The sequence below is a fragment of the Macaca nemestrina genome, chromosome 17, assembly GCF_043159975.1.
Source record: "Macaca nemestrina isolate mMacNem1 chromosome 17, mMacNem.hap1, whole genome shotgun sequence".
Taxonomy (NCBI): domain Eukaryota; kingdom Metazoa; phylum Chordata; class Mammalia; order Primates; family Cercopithecidae; genus Macaca; species Macaca nemestrina.
The window spans coordinates 65,985,575-66,003,334 of NC_092141.1; positions in this window are offsets into that span (position 1 = coordinate 65,985,575).

Genomic DNA, 17,760 nt, shown 5'->3' on the forward strand with positions numbered 1-17,760 from the left:
GCAGCTGACACCAATCTCAGTGAGCAGGATCTAGGAGTCCATTCCTCTTTCAAGATTCTGGGGACTAACATTAAGCCATCGGAGAGACCATCAAATCCCACCCCTTCATTCGACATCTGCAGAGGACAGGTGGCTTGCCAGAGATCACTTGCAGGTTAGTGTTGGCATTGGCACTTGAACCCAGGTCTGGACTCCTGCTTTCATGCTCTTTCCACCTTAGTACTCTAAGCCTTCCACCGGGGCAGGGAGACAGGCACCCATGGCCACTCCCCAACCCCTACGTGCTGTTTCAGAGGATTAACCAAAGCGTATTTTCATCCATGCTGGGTACAAGGGAGCAGGCAATCTGAGCAGGCCCAAGGAGGGTTCTTAGTGCAGAAGTGCAGAAATAGGGAGGCTGCCCATCCTCCCCCATTTTGCTGTATAGCACAGCACTGGTGCTGTGAGTCTCTGGAGGGGCCCCAGCTCCCTTTCCCACAGAAAAGCGGCAACCCTTTTCCCTGCTTAGGAAACCACACTCGGGTTTCCCCAGCTGGCTGGATGATGGTCCTGGCAAAAGGTCACTTCTAGTCTGGTATCCACTATCATTAGGAAGAGTGAAAAACTGGTCTATGGGGACCCAGGGCCTCCTCAATCCAGACAGAGAACCCACCAACTCAGAAAGGAGCCCCGCAGTGCAGGGACTGGGTTAGTGCCCTAACAACATTTTAGGGTTTTTTAAGGGTTTACACCACCATATTTGTTAGCTGAAATTCTCACAGAAAATGGAGCCATCAAATAGGGCTGTTTATCAGTTTATCCTGAAGTACTGTTTCTACTAGAAAGGCAAGATACATGGTAACTGGTAACCTCTTTTTTCCTTTTTTTCATTTTGAGACGAAGTCTTGCTCTCTCACCAGGCTGGAGTGTAGTGGCGCGATCTTGGCTGACTGCAAACTCCGCCTCCCGGGTTCAAGTGATTCTCCTGCCTCAGCCTCCTTAGTACCTGGGACTACAGGGGCCCACCACCACACCCAGCTAATTTTTGTTTGTTTGTTTGTTTGTTTGTTTTGAGATGGAGTCTCGCTCTGTCACCCAAGCTGGAGTGCAATGGCATGATCTTGGCTCACTGCAACCTCTACCTTCTGGGTTCAAGCGATTCTCCTTCCTCATCCTCCTGAGTAGCTGGGACTACAGGCATGCGCCACCACACCTGGCTAATTTTTGTATTTTTAGTAGAGACAGGGTTTCGCCACGTTGGCCAGGCTGTTCTCGAACTCCTGACCTCAGACGATCCACCTGCCTTGACCTCCCAGAGTGCTGGGATTACAGGCGAGAGCCACCGCGCCCGGCCATTTTTTTTTGTATTTTTAGGAGAGATGGAGTTTCACCGTGTTGGGCAGGATGGTCTCAATCTCTTGACCTCGTGATCCACCCACCTTCCCCTCCCAAAGTGCTGGGATTACAGGTGTGAGCCACTGTGCCCCACCTTTCTTTTTCTTTTTCTTTTTCTTTTTTGAGACAGGGTCTCACTCTGTTGACCCTGCAGCCTCGACCTCCCTGGTTCAGGTGATCCTCCCACCTCAGCCTCCTGAATAACTGTGACTATAGGCGCACACCACCACACCCGGCTAATTTTTGTATTTTTTGTAGAAATAGGGTTTCACCATGTTGCCCACGCTGGTCTCAAACACCTAGGCTCAAGGGATCCACCTGCCTTGGCCTCCCAAAATTCTAGGAATACAGGCGCGAGCCACTTCGGCTTTGTTTTCTCCAACTTTTTTTTTTTTGAGACAAGGTCTTGCTCTGTCACGTCGGCTGAGTGCAGTGGCACAATCACAGCTCACTGCAGTCTTGACCTCCTGGGCTCAAGTGATCCTGCCACCTCACCCTCTTGAGTAGCTTGGACTACAGGTGTGCCACCACACCGGGTACCCTAACACTTCAATAACTGTTTTCTCACAAACAAATGGCTTTCTCGTTTGAGGTTCAAGTAGAATAAAGCTGGTATATAAGATCATATATACACATATAACTGCTAGAACTGGCAGATTACCAACTTATTTTAGAATTTAGGAGAAATGTATTATAGTAATTTAAATTCCTTCTACTAAGGATTGAAAAAGTTTTTGGAAAAAAGAGGAGAACCTTAAAGTAGAGAACCTTATAGGCCCTTCATTTCTTAAATGTCCCATAAGGTCCTTAGATTATTATTATTATTATATATACTTTTTTTTTTTTTTTTGAGATGGAATCTTGCTCTGTCATCCAGGCTAGAGTGCAATGGCACAATCTCGGCTCATTGCAACCTCTGCTTCCCGGGTTCAAGTGATTTTCCTGCCCCAGCCTCCCAAGTAGCTGGGATTACAGGCATGTGCCACCACGCCCAGCTGATTTTTTAAATATTTTTAGTAGAGACAGGGTTTCATCAGGTTGGCCAGCCTGGTCTTGAACTCCTGACATCAGGTGATCTACCCACCTCAGCCACCCAAGGTGCTGGGATTAGAGGCATGAGCCACTACGCCTGGTCTCTAAGAAGTTTTATCTCTATCCCAGCAACTAGTTTCTTTTCCAGGATACATCAATTATTACTATTCTCTCTCTCTTTTTTTTTTAATTTTTATTTTTTGAGGTGACATTGTGCTCTTGTTGCCCAGGCTAGAGTGCAGTGGCACCATCTCGGCTCACTGCAACCTCTGCCTCCTGGATTCAAGCAATTCTCCTGCCTCGGCCTCCCAAGTAGCTGAGATTACAGGCATGTGCCACCACACCCAGCTAATTTTTGTATTTTTAGTAGAGACGGAGTTTTACCATGTTGGCCAGGCTGGTCTTGAACTCCTGACCTCAGATGAGCCACGCACCTTGGCCTCCCAAAGTGCTGGGGTTACAGGTGTGAGCCACCATGCCTGGCCTATTATTACTATTCTCTTGCAGAATCTTCTATAGACTATTTCTGCATATATGATCATATATATCATATATATACATATATATATTCAGCACTTTCCTGTTTTCAGTTATTAATATGTTTTATGGATAGTTCCATATCAATACATGTAGAACTGCCTTGTTTTCCAATATATGGGTCTACTATATTTGTTTAACCAGTTCCCTATCAATGGACACTTACAGATTACAATTTAAATCTCATGGGGGAGGAGTTGCTGAAGACAAGTGGGATTTTTTTGTTTTTGTTTTTTGCTTTTGAGGCAGGATCTTGCTCTGTTGCCCAGGCTGGAGTGCAGTGGCTCAATCAGGGCTTACTGCAGCCTCGAACTCCTAGACTCAAGCAATCCTCCCAACTCAGCCTCCAGAGTAGCTGGGACCACAAGTACACACCACCACGCCTGGCTAATTTTTAAATTTCTTGTAGAGACAGAGTCCCAGCCATGGGGTTTTGCCATGTTGCCTAGGCTGCTCTTGAACTCCTGGGCTCAAGTGATCCTCCCGTCTTGGCCTCCTGAAGTGCTGGGATTACAGGAATGGGCCATAGTGCCCAGCCTAATCAGGAAAGTATTTCTATACCACTTCTTCAAACAGGAATGTCAGAATTTGTGGATGAGTCTAGTTATGTCCCAGAGGTAGTCCAGTGAATACATCTCTGACTCATTTAACGCCTCCTTAACGGATGATTTCTGTAAAAGGGCCCTACCCCTGCATGCCTATGTTGGAGAAAAATCTGCATCAACAAGTTTCTCTCACATTCCTTTTCTTACTAAATGCCAACTAAGTCCAACAGGTGGCATGCTGGGGCTCGGTGTACTAGCTCTAGCAGCACAGATGCCCCAATCTGGAGCAGAGCAGTCCTTTCCAGAGCATTTCACTCCATTCCAGTGAAAATAAGCAGTTTCTCTTCATTGGTAACTGCATTCAGCATGCCATTGCCTGCATTCAGGGTTGTTGGTTTGCATTTTCCATTGCTCACTCTATTTGCTTGCTGAAAGGCACACTGTTTCATTGTGTGCTTTCAGCCACTGAGACAGAATCCATAAAAGGGATAGTGAGGTCAAAGCAAACAACCCCTTTGGCCCAGAAAAAGGACACTAGGATGCAACATGTCAGCAGCTAGAATCTCACAGGGTGCTCTATTGTATTCTTCCATCCATCCACTTGTTCAATAAAACATGACTACTTAACACCGGCCTGTTACTGGGCTAGGGACTTTAATGAGGATAAATCAAGTCTAGTCCTTTTTTTTTTGTTTTGTTTTTTTTGTTTTTTTTGTTTTTTTTTTTTGAGACGGAGTCATGCTCTGTCGCCCAGGCTGGAGTGCAGTGGCCGGATCTCAGCTCACTGCAAGCTCCGCCTCCCGGGTACACGCCATTCTCCTGCCTCAGCCTCCCAAGTAGCTGGGACTACAGGCACCTGCCACTTCGCCCGGCTAGTTTTTTTTTGTATTTTTTAGTAGAGACAGGGTTTCACCGTGTTAGCCAGGATGGTCTCGATCTCCTGACCTCATGATCCGCCCGTCTCGGCCTCCCAAAGTGCTGGGATTACAGGCTTGAGCCACCGCGCCCGGCCTTTTTTTTTTTTTTTTGGAGACAGAGTTTCACTGTTGCCCAGGCTGGAGTACAGAGGCGCCATCTCAACTCACTGCAACCTCTGCCTCCCAGATTCAAGTGATTCTTCTCCCTCAGCTTCCCAAGTACCTGGGACCACAAGCACCTGCCACCACATCTGGCTAATTTTTGTAGAGATGGGATTTCGCCATGTTGGCCATGGCTGGTCTTGAACTCCTGACCTCAGATGATCCGCTTGCCTCAGCCTCCCAAGTATTGGGATTATAGGCGTGAGCCACTGCACTTGGCCTTTTTTTTTTTTTTTTTTTTTTTTGAGGTGGAGTGTTGCTCTGTCACCAGGCTGGAGTGCAGTGGTGCGATCTCAGCTCACTGCAACCTCCACCTCCTGGGTTCAAGTGATTCTCCTGCCTCGGCCTCCTAAGTGGCTGGGATTACAGGCGCACAGTACCACGCCCAGCAAATTTTTGTATTTTGAGTAGAGTTGGGGTTTCACGATGTTGGCCAGGCTGGTGTCAAACACCTGATCTCAGGTGATCCACCCGCCTCAGCCTCCCAAAGTGCTGGGATTACAGGCATGAGCCACCATGCCCGGCCACCCTTAGCCTTTTTTTTTTTTTGAGACGGAGTCTCGCTCTGTCACCCAGGCTGGAGTGCAGTGGCGCAATCTCTGCTCACCGCACCCTCCGCCTCCCGGGTTCACCCATTCTCCTGCCTCAGCCTCCCGAGTAGCTGGGACTACAGGCACCCGCCACCACGCCTGGCTAATTTTTTTCTATTTTTAGTAGAGACGGGGTTTCACTGTGTTAGCCAGGATGGTCTCGATGTCCTGACCTGGTGATCCACCCGCCTCGGCCTCCCAAAGTGCTGGGATTACAGGCGTCAGCCACTGCGCCTGGCCTTTTTTTTTTTTTTTTTTTTTTTAAAAAAGACAAGGTCTCATTCTGTTGCCCAGGCCTGAGTGCAGTGGTGCGATCTCGGCTTGCTGCAGCCTCGACTTCCTGAGCTCAGGTGAGCCTCCTATCAGCCTCCCATGTGGTTGGGACTACAGCTGCATGCCACTACACCTGGCTATTTTTTTCGTAGAGATGGGATTTTGCCATGTTTCCAGGCCACTCTTGAACTCCTGGGCTCAAGTGATCTATTCACCTCAGCCTCCCAAAGTGCTGGGATTACAGGTGTGAACCACTGCACCCGGCCAGGTGCATAGTTTCTGACGCAGCTGAAAGCTCCCCCCCAGCATAGGGAAAGCAGTCACTACTCTCAGGAGGAATGGGGAAGGGTTCACAGGTGAAGATAGGTACAAAGGAGGGGGAAAGGACCTCCTCCCAAACCCAGTATCTTGCGGCGTGAAAGGGCACTGGGGAATAGCCGAGCACTGCTCATCTCCTCTTATCATGGTTCTTATCAGTTTGCATTTAGGGAGATCCAACAAAGGGTGTAATATGTAATTACGTTCTGTTCAGTTTTGGATCGATGCTGGGAGAGATCCTGGGGAGATGTGTGTTTTGTTAATAATAAACAGTTGGGACAAATGACGTATCTTCACATTGAGGCAACCATCTCGCATGGGAGGCTAGCCCTCAGCAGCTGGCTCACAGCTGCCACAAACAACAGTGATTTTTTTTTTTGGCCAGCTTTATAGGCACTATTCTTGTCTCTCTGATACATGTATATGAAAAATGCCTATAATATTCGTATATTTCTCTTCCTCAAAATCCTTCCTTTCTTTGCCTTCAAATATTAATATATAGGGTAACTTCCCTGAACCACAAAACAGTCAGAATTATTTATTAAGTGCTAATTTATGCATAGTTTGGTGCTAGAAACCATCCACAGCACTTTTGCTGTGGAGTGGGAATTTTAGTTTCAGAAGAGCAGTGAATCAGGCTAACAAACAGAAAATATAAAAAAAAACAGGAGAAGGGGGCTGCAGAAAATAAAGCAAAATACATATTGTTTTAAGAGCCTGGGCAAAGTGGTAAAACCCTGTCTCTACTAAAAATACAAAAATGGCCGGGCGCGGTGGCTCAAGCCTGTAATCCCAGCACTTTGGGAGGCCGAGACGGGCGGATCACGAGGTCAGGAGATCGAGAGACCATCCCGGCTAACACGGTGAAACCCCGTCTCTACTAAAAAATACAAAAAAACTAGCCGGGCGAGGTGGCGGGTGCCTGTAGTCCCAGCTACTCGGGAGGCTGAGGCAGGAGAATGGCGTAAACCCGGGAGGCGGAGCTTGCAGTGAGCTGAGATCCGGCCACTGCACTCCAGCCTGGGTGACAGAGCAAGACTCCGTCTCAAAAAATAATAATAATAATAAAAATAAAAAAAAAAAATAAAATAAAATAAAAATAAAAATACAAAAATTAGCCAGGCATGGTAGTGTGTTTCTGTGGTCCCAGCAACCCGGGAGGCTGAGGTGGGAGGATTGCTTGAGCCCAGGGGACAGAGGTTGCAGTGAGCCAAGATTGCACCACTGCACTCCAGCCTGGGTGAGAGAGTGAGAACCTGTCTCAAAAAAAAAAAAAAGCAAAACTAAGACACCCTAGATTCCACCAATTATTTATCCTTTTCTTTTCTTTCTTTCTTATTTTTTTTATGTTGTTGCCCAGGCTGGTCTCAAACTCCTAAGCTCCTGTCTTTGCCTCCAAACTGCTGGGATTACAGGCATGAGCCACCACACCTGGCTTCCTTTTCTAATTTTCTTTGAACTCTGTGATTTAGCACTGCTGACCAATTTATCTTTGAAATTCTTCCCTCTTAGCCTTGGACACTGTACTATTTTTATTTATTTCTTGTCCCATTTGCTAGCTTATTTTTTCTTCCTTTCATTTTCTTTTTTAAAATAGCTTTATTGGCCGGGCGCGGTGGCTCAAGCCTGTAATCCCAGCACTTTGGGAGGCCGAGACGGGCGGATCACGAGGTCAGGAGATCGAGACCATCCTGGCTAACCCGGTGAAACCCCGTCTCTACTAAAAAATACAAAAAAATGTCTGTTCATATCCTTTGCCCACTTTTTGATGGGGTTGTTTGTTTTTTTCTTGTAAATTTGTAGACATTTCTCAAAAGAAGACATTCATACAGCCAACAGACACATGAAAAAATGCTCATCATCACTGGCCATCAGAGAAATGCAAATCAAAACCACAATGAGATACCATCTCACACCAATTAGAATGGCGATCATTAAAAAGTCAGGAAACAACAGGTGCTGGAGAGGATGTGGAGAAACAGGAACACTTTTACACTGTTGGTGGGATTGTAAACTAGTTCAACCATTATGGAAAACAGTATGGCGAGTCCTCAAGGATCTAGAACTAGATGTACCATATGACCCAGCCATCCCATTACTGGGTATATACCCAAAGGATTATAAATCATGCTGCTATAAAGACACATGCACACGTATGTTTATTGTGGCACTATTCACAATAGCAAAGACTTGGAATCAACCCAAATGTCCATCAGTGACAGACTGGCACATATACACCATGGAATACTATGCAGCCATAAAAAAGCATGAGTTTGTGTCCTTTGTAGGGACATGGATGCAGCTGGAAACCATCATTCTTAGCAAACTATCACAAGAACACAAAACCAAACACCGCATGTTCTCACTCATAGGTGGGAACTGAACAATGAGATCACTTGGACTCAGGAAGGGGAACATCACACACCGGGGCCTATCATGGGGAGGGGGAAGGGGGGAGGGATTGCATTGGGAGTTATACCTGATGTAAATGACGAGTTGATGGGTGCTGACGAGTTGATGGTTGCAGCACACCAACATGGCACAAGTATACATATGTAACAAACCTGCACGTTATGCACATGTACCCTGGAACTCAAAGTATAATAATAAAATAAAACAAACAAACAAACAAACAAAAAACTAGCCGGGCGAGGTGGCAGGCACCTGTAGTCCCAGCTACTCGGGAGGCGGAGGCAGGAGAATGGCTTAAACCCGGGAGGCGGAGCTTGCAGTGAGCTGAGATCCGGCCACTGCACTCCAGCCTGGGCGACAGAGCGAGACTCCGTCTCAAAAAAAAAAAAAAAATAGCTTTATTTATTTATTTATTTATTTATTTTTATTGAAACAGGGTCTTGTTCTGTTGCCCAGGCTGGAGTGCAGTGGCAGATCACAGCTTACTGCAACCTCAACCTCCCAGGCTCAAGCAATCCTCCTACCTCAGCCTCCCAAGTAGCTACAGGCATGCACCACCACACCTGACTTATTTTTGTATTTTTGTAGAGACACGGTCTCACTATGTTCTCCAGGCTGGTCTCGAACTCCTGAGCTCAAGCAATCCGTCCGCCTCAGCTTTCCAAAGTGCTGGGGTTACAGGCGTGAGCCACTGTACCCAGCTAATTTTAAAAAATTGTCGTAGAGAAGGGATCTCTGCTGCTTCCCAGGCCGGTCTACAAACTCCTAGGCCCGGCTTCCCAAAGTGTTGGGATTACAAGCATAAACCCGTACATTTGGGGGAAAAAAAAGCTTTTAATACTGCTTTCAGAGGTTAAACAATAGAACTTTATTGAGGTAGAATTAACATACACACAATTCACCTAAAGCATACAACTGGATAGATTTTACCATATTCACAAAGTTGTGCAAAGAATCAACTTTCATCAGCCCCCAAAAAGGGGGGAGACTTTATTCTAAAGAATATTTGCAAGGAGGGGAAAGAGATTGTTGCAATAAGGGGAGGGAGTCTATTGCAATAGGGAGAAGGATCTGCCCATAAGGTCTGCAAATGTCTTAAGGGCTAGACCTTTTTCCTATTACAGAGAGGAGTAAACAAAGCTAGAAAGAACGGGGTGGGGTGTAGAGAATAGGAGGAAAGTGGCCTGATGAGAGAATAGAACAGAGAATGTTTTACCCTGAGGTCAGGCTATTCTCAGGAGGGATTGTGTGCTGGCTCTGGGCCAGAGTTCAGGGCCTGGAGGAAGAAGAAAAGCTTAAACAACATGTGTTGTTGTTTGTTTTGGAAACGGAGGAGTTTCGGAGTTTCCCTCTTGTTGCCCAGGTAGGAGTGCGATGGCACGATCTTGGCTCACAGCAACCTCCGCCTCCCAGGTTTAAGAGATTATCCTGCCTCAGCCTCCCAAGTAGTTGGGATTACAGGAATGCGCCACCACGCCTGGCTAATTTTTTGTATTTTTAGTAGAGACAGGGTTTCTCCATGTTGGTCAGTCTGGTCTTGAAGTCCCGACGTCAGGTGATCCGCCCGCCTCAGCCTCCCAAAGTGCTGGGATTACAGGCTTGAGCCACCACGCCCGGCCATTTTTTTTTGAGACGGAGTTTCGCTCTGTCACCCAGGCTGGAGTGCAATGGCGCGATCTCGGCTCACTGCAACCTCCGCCTCCCGGGTTCAAGTGATTCTCCCACCTCAACCTCCTGAGTAGCTGGGATTACAGGCACATACCATCACGCCCAGCTAATTTTTATATTTTTGTAGAAACGGGTTTCACCATGTTGGCCAGGCTGGCCTTGAACTCCTGACCTCAGGTGATCTGCCCACCTTGGCCTCCCAAAGTGCTAAGATTACAGGCGTGAGCCACCTCGCTGAACCAACAAAATGTGTTTAATGAGCATTTTGTTCATTGTGATCAGTGTTGGGAAAACCAGTTTAGCTGGTCATTCATGAGGCAAAGAATAAGAATTTGAAGTTCTATGTCTATCCCTGTCATAGGTAAACAATGGGGGGCATCTGTGAGTCACATGGGGAAGGGTGGTTCTTGGCAGTAAACAAAAACATGGGGGACTCCTTTAACCTTGGATGTTTTCCAAGAGCACAGGGCTTAGGTGAAATTCACCACTGTTACCCCACACCCATTAGCTGTCACTCCCCACTCCTCTCTTCCCCTGTCCCCTAGCAACCAATAAGTTTTAAGTCTCTATAGAGTTTGCTGTTCTAAACACTTCATATGAATGGAATCATACGATTTGTAGCCTTTTGTGTCTGGCTTTTACTTAGCGTGTTTTCAAGGTTGATCTATGTTGTAGCATTTACCAATACTTCATTCCTCTTTATGGTTATATTCCATTGTATAAATATGCCCACGATGTTTATCCATTCATCAGTTGATGGATGTTTGAGTTGTTTCCATTTTTTTTTGTTTTTTTTAGAGACAGTCTCCCTGTTGCCCTGTTGCCCAAGCTGGTGTGCAGTGGCACAATCATGGCTCACTGCAACCTCAAACTACTGGTCTCTAGCCATCCGTCCTTCCCCAGCCTCCCAAGTAGCTTGGACTACTGGTCACAACTGGCTAATTTTTTTTTTTTTTTTTTTTTTAAGATAGAATCTTGCTCTGTCGCCCAGGCTGGAGTACAGTGGCACCATCTCGGCTCACTGCAACCTCTGCCTCCTGCATCCAAGCAACTCTCCTGCTTCAGCCTCCCGAGTAGCTGGGATTACAGGTGCGCACCACCATGTCCGGCTAATTTTTGTGTTTTTAGTAGAGACGGGGTTTCACCATGTTCGTCAGGCTGGTCTCAAACTCCCGACCTCATGGTCCATCCACCTCAGCCTCCCAAAGTACTGGGATTACAGGCATGAGCCACTGTGCCCGGCCTAAACCAAATGTCTTTCCTCAAAAACTAGAATGCTTCTTGGTTTATTTCTGTTGATGGTGGGATCATCCTATCAATCACCAGAGACTCCAACCTTAGAATTATATTTATCTCCTCTCTTTCTCTCACCTACTAAAGCAAATGAAATCCCAAGTCCTGCCTTCCTTCCTTCATTATCACTCCCCTGTAATTCCCATTCCTGTGACTGTCCCTCTGATCCTGTTACCAGCTGATGGCTGCACTGTTACTGTACTTTCCTAATTTGTCTCTGTGTCTCCAACCTTTTCCTTCCAATTCATACTGCATTTTAGAATGAAAATTGATTTGAAAAAATGTAAATGATAGTTTGGAAGGGGCTGGGACTAGAAAAAAGGAGATCTAACAGGAGACTACTGCAATAGTCCCAGCAGGGAAAGATGATCATTTGAACTACAGCAATACAGGGCACAGAGAGAGGACTGATGGGTGAGCACTATAGCATGAAAACCATTAGGGCTTGGTGAATGAGTACATGTAGACACTGAAGGAGAAGGAGGAGTCTAAAATATTACAATTTTGGCTGAGCACAGTGGTTCATGCCTGTAATCCCAGCACTTTGGGAGGCCGAGGCAGGCAGATCATTTGAGGTCAGGAGTTCAAGAACAGCCTGACCAACATGATGAAACCCCGTCTCCACTAAAAATAAAAAATAAAAAAAACCAAAATTATCCGGGTGTGGTGGTGCATGCCTGTAGTCCCAAGCTACTCTGAAGGCTGAGGCAGGAGAATTGCTTGAACCCAGGAGGTAGAGGTTGCAGTGAGCTGAGATCACACCACTGCACTCTGGGCAACAAAGTGAGACTCTGTCTCAAAAAAAAAGAAAAAGAAAAAAAGAAAAAATTGGCAAATAAAGGGAAACAATGAAGCATTATTAATCCTATCTTTTCTGGCCAGGTGAAGTAGCTCATGCCTGTAATCCTAACGCTTTGGGAGGCCGAGGCGAGTGGATCACTTGAGGTCAGAAGTTCAAGACCAGCCTGGCCAACATGGTGAAACCCCGTCTCTACTAAAAATACCAAAATTAGCCGGGCATGCTTGTGCACGCCTGTAATCCCAGCCACTCAGGAGGCTGAGGCAGTAGAATCGCTTGAGCCTGGGAGGCAGAGGTTGCAGTGAGCCAAGATTGTGCCATTGCACTCTAGGCTGGTGGACAAGAGTGAAACTCTGTTCAAAAAAAAAAAAAAATTTTACCTTTTCTGTTTGAATTGTACCTCTGTGTAACCAAATAGTGGCTGGGTGAAGGACAGCGCTTATTTATATAACAATTTCAGCTCATGAATAAAGAAGGAATGATGGATTTAGAATGTCACTATTTTGTGGCCTCTAGTGAAAAAATGAGCTAATGATCGTTAATGCCCGCTAAAACTATTAGGCAGAAAATTGATGGGGAACTCTATAATTATTATATCAAAGTAACAACTCAACCCACTCATTAATCTTTTTTTTTTTTTTCTGAGGCGGGAGAATGGCTTGAGCCTGGGAGGTTGAGGCTGCAGTGAGCTGGGCTTGTGCCACTGCACTCCAGCCTGGGTGACAGAGTGAGACCCTATCTCAAAAAAAAAAAAAAAAATTTAAGTATGATAGCAGCATTGTGGTTATGTTTTTTAAAAATTCGTACATTTTTGAGATATATACTGAAGTATTTACAGATGATATGATATCACATCTAAGATTTGATTCACAATAATTCTGGCAGAAGTAGATGGGATACAAATGAAACAAGCTGGACTATTTGTTATGATTATGGTTGAAGGTGGGTGATATGTACATAGGGATTCGTTATCCAGTCTACCTTCTGTATCCTTAGGTTTCACACCCATGGATTCAACTAACTGTGGATAGAAATTATTAGGAAAAAAAAATTTCCACAAAGTTCCAAAAAGCAAAATATGAATTTGCCAAATACTGTGTTGAATCCACAAAAATGAAGTGATGTGTGGTCATTGTATTAGGCCTAAGCTAGAGATGATTTAAAGTATATGGGAGGATGTGCATTAGGTTATATGCCAATACTACTGCCCTGCCTTTGCCTTTGCCTTTGACTTGCCTTGATTTTTTGACACAGGGTCTTACTCTGTCTCCCAGGCTGGAGTGCAGTGGCATGATCTCAGCTCACTGCAACCTCCGACACCTGGGTTCAAGCGATTCTCCTGCCACAGCCTCCCGAGTAGCTAGGATTACAGGTGCCCACCACCACGCCCAGCTAATTTTTGTATTTTTATTAGAGACAGGGTTTCACCATGTTGGCCAGGCTGGTCTCCAACTCCTGACCTCAAGTGATCTGCCCGCCTCAGCCTCCCAGAGTGCTGGGATTACAGATATGAGCCACCACACCTCACCTGAAGTTTCCCATAATAAAAAATACTGTGGTTGTTTTGAGGATGAAATGTGTTGACATCTGTAAAGGGACATATCAAAATGTTTGATACACGATGTGTGGTAAATAATGTGCATGACCCTTTTCCCTTTCTCTCACTTGAACCAATTGAGAACTGCTGTTCAAAGAGACTGTTTCTGTTAAACCCATTTTGTTGCACAAGAGAAGAGCCCTTTCCTTTCAACTTTCCAGTTGGAACCAAGACCAGATCTTTCAAACGAGCCACTCTCAGTAAATGCAGTAAGTGTTTTGCAGCTATGCATATTAAAGCAAAACCATTTCATTTGTGGAATCTGGCCCTTTTCCCAGGAAACGGTGTTTCCATTTCACAACCTAACAGAACAGGAAGAGTATAAACTCTTGTTCAGATACAGATTCCTTGTGCTCCACTTAGATTTCCACATTTCTACTGGGCTCTGAGTGTGAGAGTCCAGCTGTGCGTTGGTGGAGTGACTCATTTTTCCATGGAGACATGTATTCCTATGAATCCCAGGGGCCTCTGATTGGTATGAAAGAACAATCAGCACAGATGTAGTCCATGGAACCATCATATGACTTAAGAGAGATGATTTAAACGGCTTTTCCATGGTCTTAAATTGAAAGAGGCAACTGAGCTATTCAGATTATTCATATGCTCCAAACCCTTTAGTGTTTACAAGTGGCTAAGAGTGGCTACTTGAGACCACAAAGGAATATTAATACAAGAGAAGCAAAAGCATAATCTGTATTCTTTGGATGTTTAAAAATCTCAATAAGGGCTGCGCGTGGTCACTCATGCCTGTAATCCCAGCACTTTGGGAGGCCGAGGCAGGCAGATCATTTGAGGTCAGGAGTTTGAGACCAGCCTGGGCAACATGGCGAAATCCCGTCTCTATTAAAAATACAAAAATTAGCTGGGCATGGTGGAGCGCGCCTGTAATCCCAGCTACTCAGGAGGCTGAGGCAGGAAACGGTTGCTTGAACCTGGGAGGCAGAGGTTGCAGTAAGCCAAGATCATGCCACTGCACTCTAGCCTGAGTGACAGAGTGAGACTCTGTTTCAAAAAAAAGGCCAGGTGCAGTGACTCACGCCTGTAATCCCAGCACTCTGGGAGGCCGAGGCAGGTGGATTGCTTGAGGTCAGGAGTTTGAGACCAGCCTGGCCAACATGGCGAAACCCCGTCTCTACTAAAAACACAAAAAGTAGCCAGGCGCGGTGGTGCACGCCTGTAATCCCAGCTACTTGGGAGGCTGAGGCAGGATAATTGCTTGAACCCGGGAGACGGAGATTGCAGTGAGCCAAGATCGTGCCACTGCACTCCAGCCTGGGTGACTGAGTGAGACTCCGTCTCAAAAAAAAAAAAAAATCTCATTGAGGAAATAAATGGTAAGAAGTTAAGAAGTAGAAGAAGAATTCCCAAGCAAGCAAATTATATCCAATACAAATGGATATAAAATATATCAATCAATGTTTAGCAGCTCCAGGATAAGAGTAATCAAAATTGAAGTGGCTATCCGGAAAAACAATTCACTTTCATTGTTTTGTTGTTTATTTATTTTTTGAGATGGAGTTTCGCTCTTTCACCCAGGCTGGAGTGAAGTGGCACAATCTCAGCTCACTGCAACCTCTGCCTCCCGGATTCAAGCAATTCTCCTGCCTCAGCCTCCTGAGTAGCTGGGATTATAGGCACCCGCCACCACGCCCAGCTACTTTTTGTATATTTAGTAGCAATAGGGTTTTATCATGTTGGCTAGGCGGCTGGTCTCGAACTCCTGACCTCAGGTGATCTGCCCACCTTGGCCTCCCAAAGTGCTAGGATTACAGGCATGAAGCACTGCGCCCAGCCAAAAAATTCACTTTTAAAATGCTTAAATTATTTTAAATTTACAGAGGTTTTTTTTTTTTTTTTTTTTTTTTTTTTTTGAGATGGAGTCTTGCTCTGTCGCCCAGGCTGGAGTGCAGTGATCTTGGCTCACTGCAACCTCTGCCTCCCGGGTTCGAGCAATTCTCCTGCCTCAGCCTCCTGAGTAGCTGGGATTACGGGTGCATGCTGCCACATCTGGCTAATTTTTTTGTATTTTAGTAGTGACAGGGTTTCACTGTGTTGCCCAGGCTGGTCGTGAACTCCTGAGCTCAAGCAATCCGCCCGCCTTGGCCTCCCAAAGTGCTGTCATTACAGGCGTGAGCCACCGATCTCAGCCCAGAATTGTTTTTTAAAGCACAAAAATATTATTTCTTCATGAACTATTTGCAAGCAAGTTGACAACCTGACAAGTTTTATCACCCCCAAAAATTTAGTGTGTATTTTCTCCAAACGCACATATATAACCACATAGACAACATACATTTCGGAACCATAATACAATAATCAATATCAGGAAATCAATCCTCAGCAGCTGATAAAATTTCACCATTTATCCCAATAATGTCTTTTATGCATAAATGATCCGATTAGACGCAATGCTTAGCAGTTACTGCATTGCTTTAGTCTCCTTCCGTCAGGGAAATAGTTCCTCATTCTTTCTTTGGCTTTCATAACCTTGACACTTTTGACGATCATAGGACAGTTAATCTGCAAAATGTTGCTCAATTTGGTCTTGTCTGATGTTTCCTCCTGATTAGATTTAGGATATGTATTATCTTTGGCAGGAATAGCATGAAAGGGACGCTGTGCTCTCATTGCATCCTGTCAGGTGGTACACAATTTTGATTTCCCCATTACTAGTGATGTTAGCCTTGATCATTAGGTTAAGGTGGTATCTGCCAGATTTTCCAGTGTCAGGTTATCTTTTTTTTTTTTTTTTTTTTTTTTTTGAGACGGAGCCTCGCTCTGTTGCCCAGGCTGGAGTGCAGTGGCCGGATCTCAGCTCACTGCAAGCTCTGCCTCCCGGGTTTTTACGCCATTCTCCTGCCTCAGCCTCCCGAGTAGCCGGGACTACAGGCGCCCGCCACCTCGCCCGGCTAGTTTTTTGTATTTTTTAGTAGAGACGGGGGTTTCACCGTGTTAGCCAGGATGGTCTCGAACTCCTGACCTCGTGATCCGCCCGTCTCGGCCTCCCAAAGTACTGGGATTACAGGCTTGAGCCACCGCGCCCGGCCATCTTTTTTTTTTTTTTTTGAGATAGAGTCTTGCTTTGTTGCCCAGGCTAGAGTGTAGAGACACCATCTCGGCTCACTACAACCTCTGTATCCTAGTTTCAAGTGATTCTCCCACCTTGGTCTTCCAAGTAGCTGGGATTATAGGCAAGCGCCACCTCCCCTGGCTAAATATATATATTTATATATTTAGCACATACACATATGCATATATGTGTGTGTGTGTATATATATTTATTTTGGTAGAGACGGGGTTTTGCTATGTTGCTCAGGCTGGTCTAGAACCTCTGGGCTCAGGCTGGGTGCTGTGGCTCAAGCCTGTAATCCCAGCATTTTGGGAGGCTGAGGTGGGCAGATGACTTAAGGCCAAGAGTTTGAGACCAGCCTGAGCAACACTGGCAAAACCCTGTCTCTACTAAAAACACAAAAATTAGCCAAGTGTGGCGGTGCACACCTGCAGTCCCAGCTGCTCAGAAGGGTGAGGCAACAAATCATTTGAGCCTGAGAGGCAAAGGTTATAGTGAGCCTAGATGGCGCCAGTGCACTCCAGCCTGGGCAACAGAGGAGACTCCATTGCAAAAATAAATACATTAAATTAAATTAAATTAACACAATAAATAAAACCTCTGGGCCCAAGTGATCCTCCTGCCTCGGGCTCCCAAAGTGCTGGGATTACAGACGTGAACCACTTCACCCAGCCTTATTTATTTATTTATTTGAGACGGAGTCTCACTCTGTCGCCCAGGCTGGAGTGCAGTGGCACAATCTCGGCTAACTGCAACCTCTGCCTCCCGGGTTCAAGCAATTCTCTTGCCTCACCCTCCTGAGTAGCTGGGATTACAGGCGTACACCACCATGCCCAGCTAATTTTTGTATTTTTAGTAGAGATGGGGTTTCACCATGTTGGCCAGACTGGTCTTGAACTCCTGACCTCAAGTGATCTGCCCTCCTTGGCCTCCCAAAGTGCTGGGACTACAGCCACTGTGCCCAGCCCTTATTTATTTTTTTGAGACAAAGTCTCACTCTGTTGCCCAGGTTGGAATGCTGTGATATGAACATGGCTTACTGCAGCCTCAACCTCCTGTGCTCAGAAATCCTCCCACCTCAGCCTCCCAATTAGGTAGGACTAAAAGTATATGCCACCTTACCTCACTAATTTTTTTGTGGGTTTTATTTATTTATTTATTTATTTATTTATT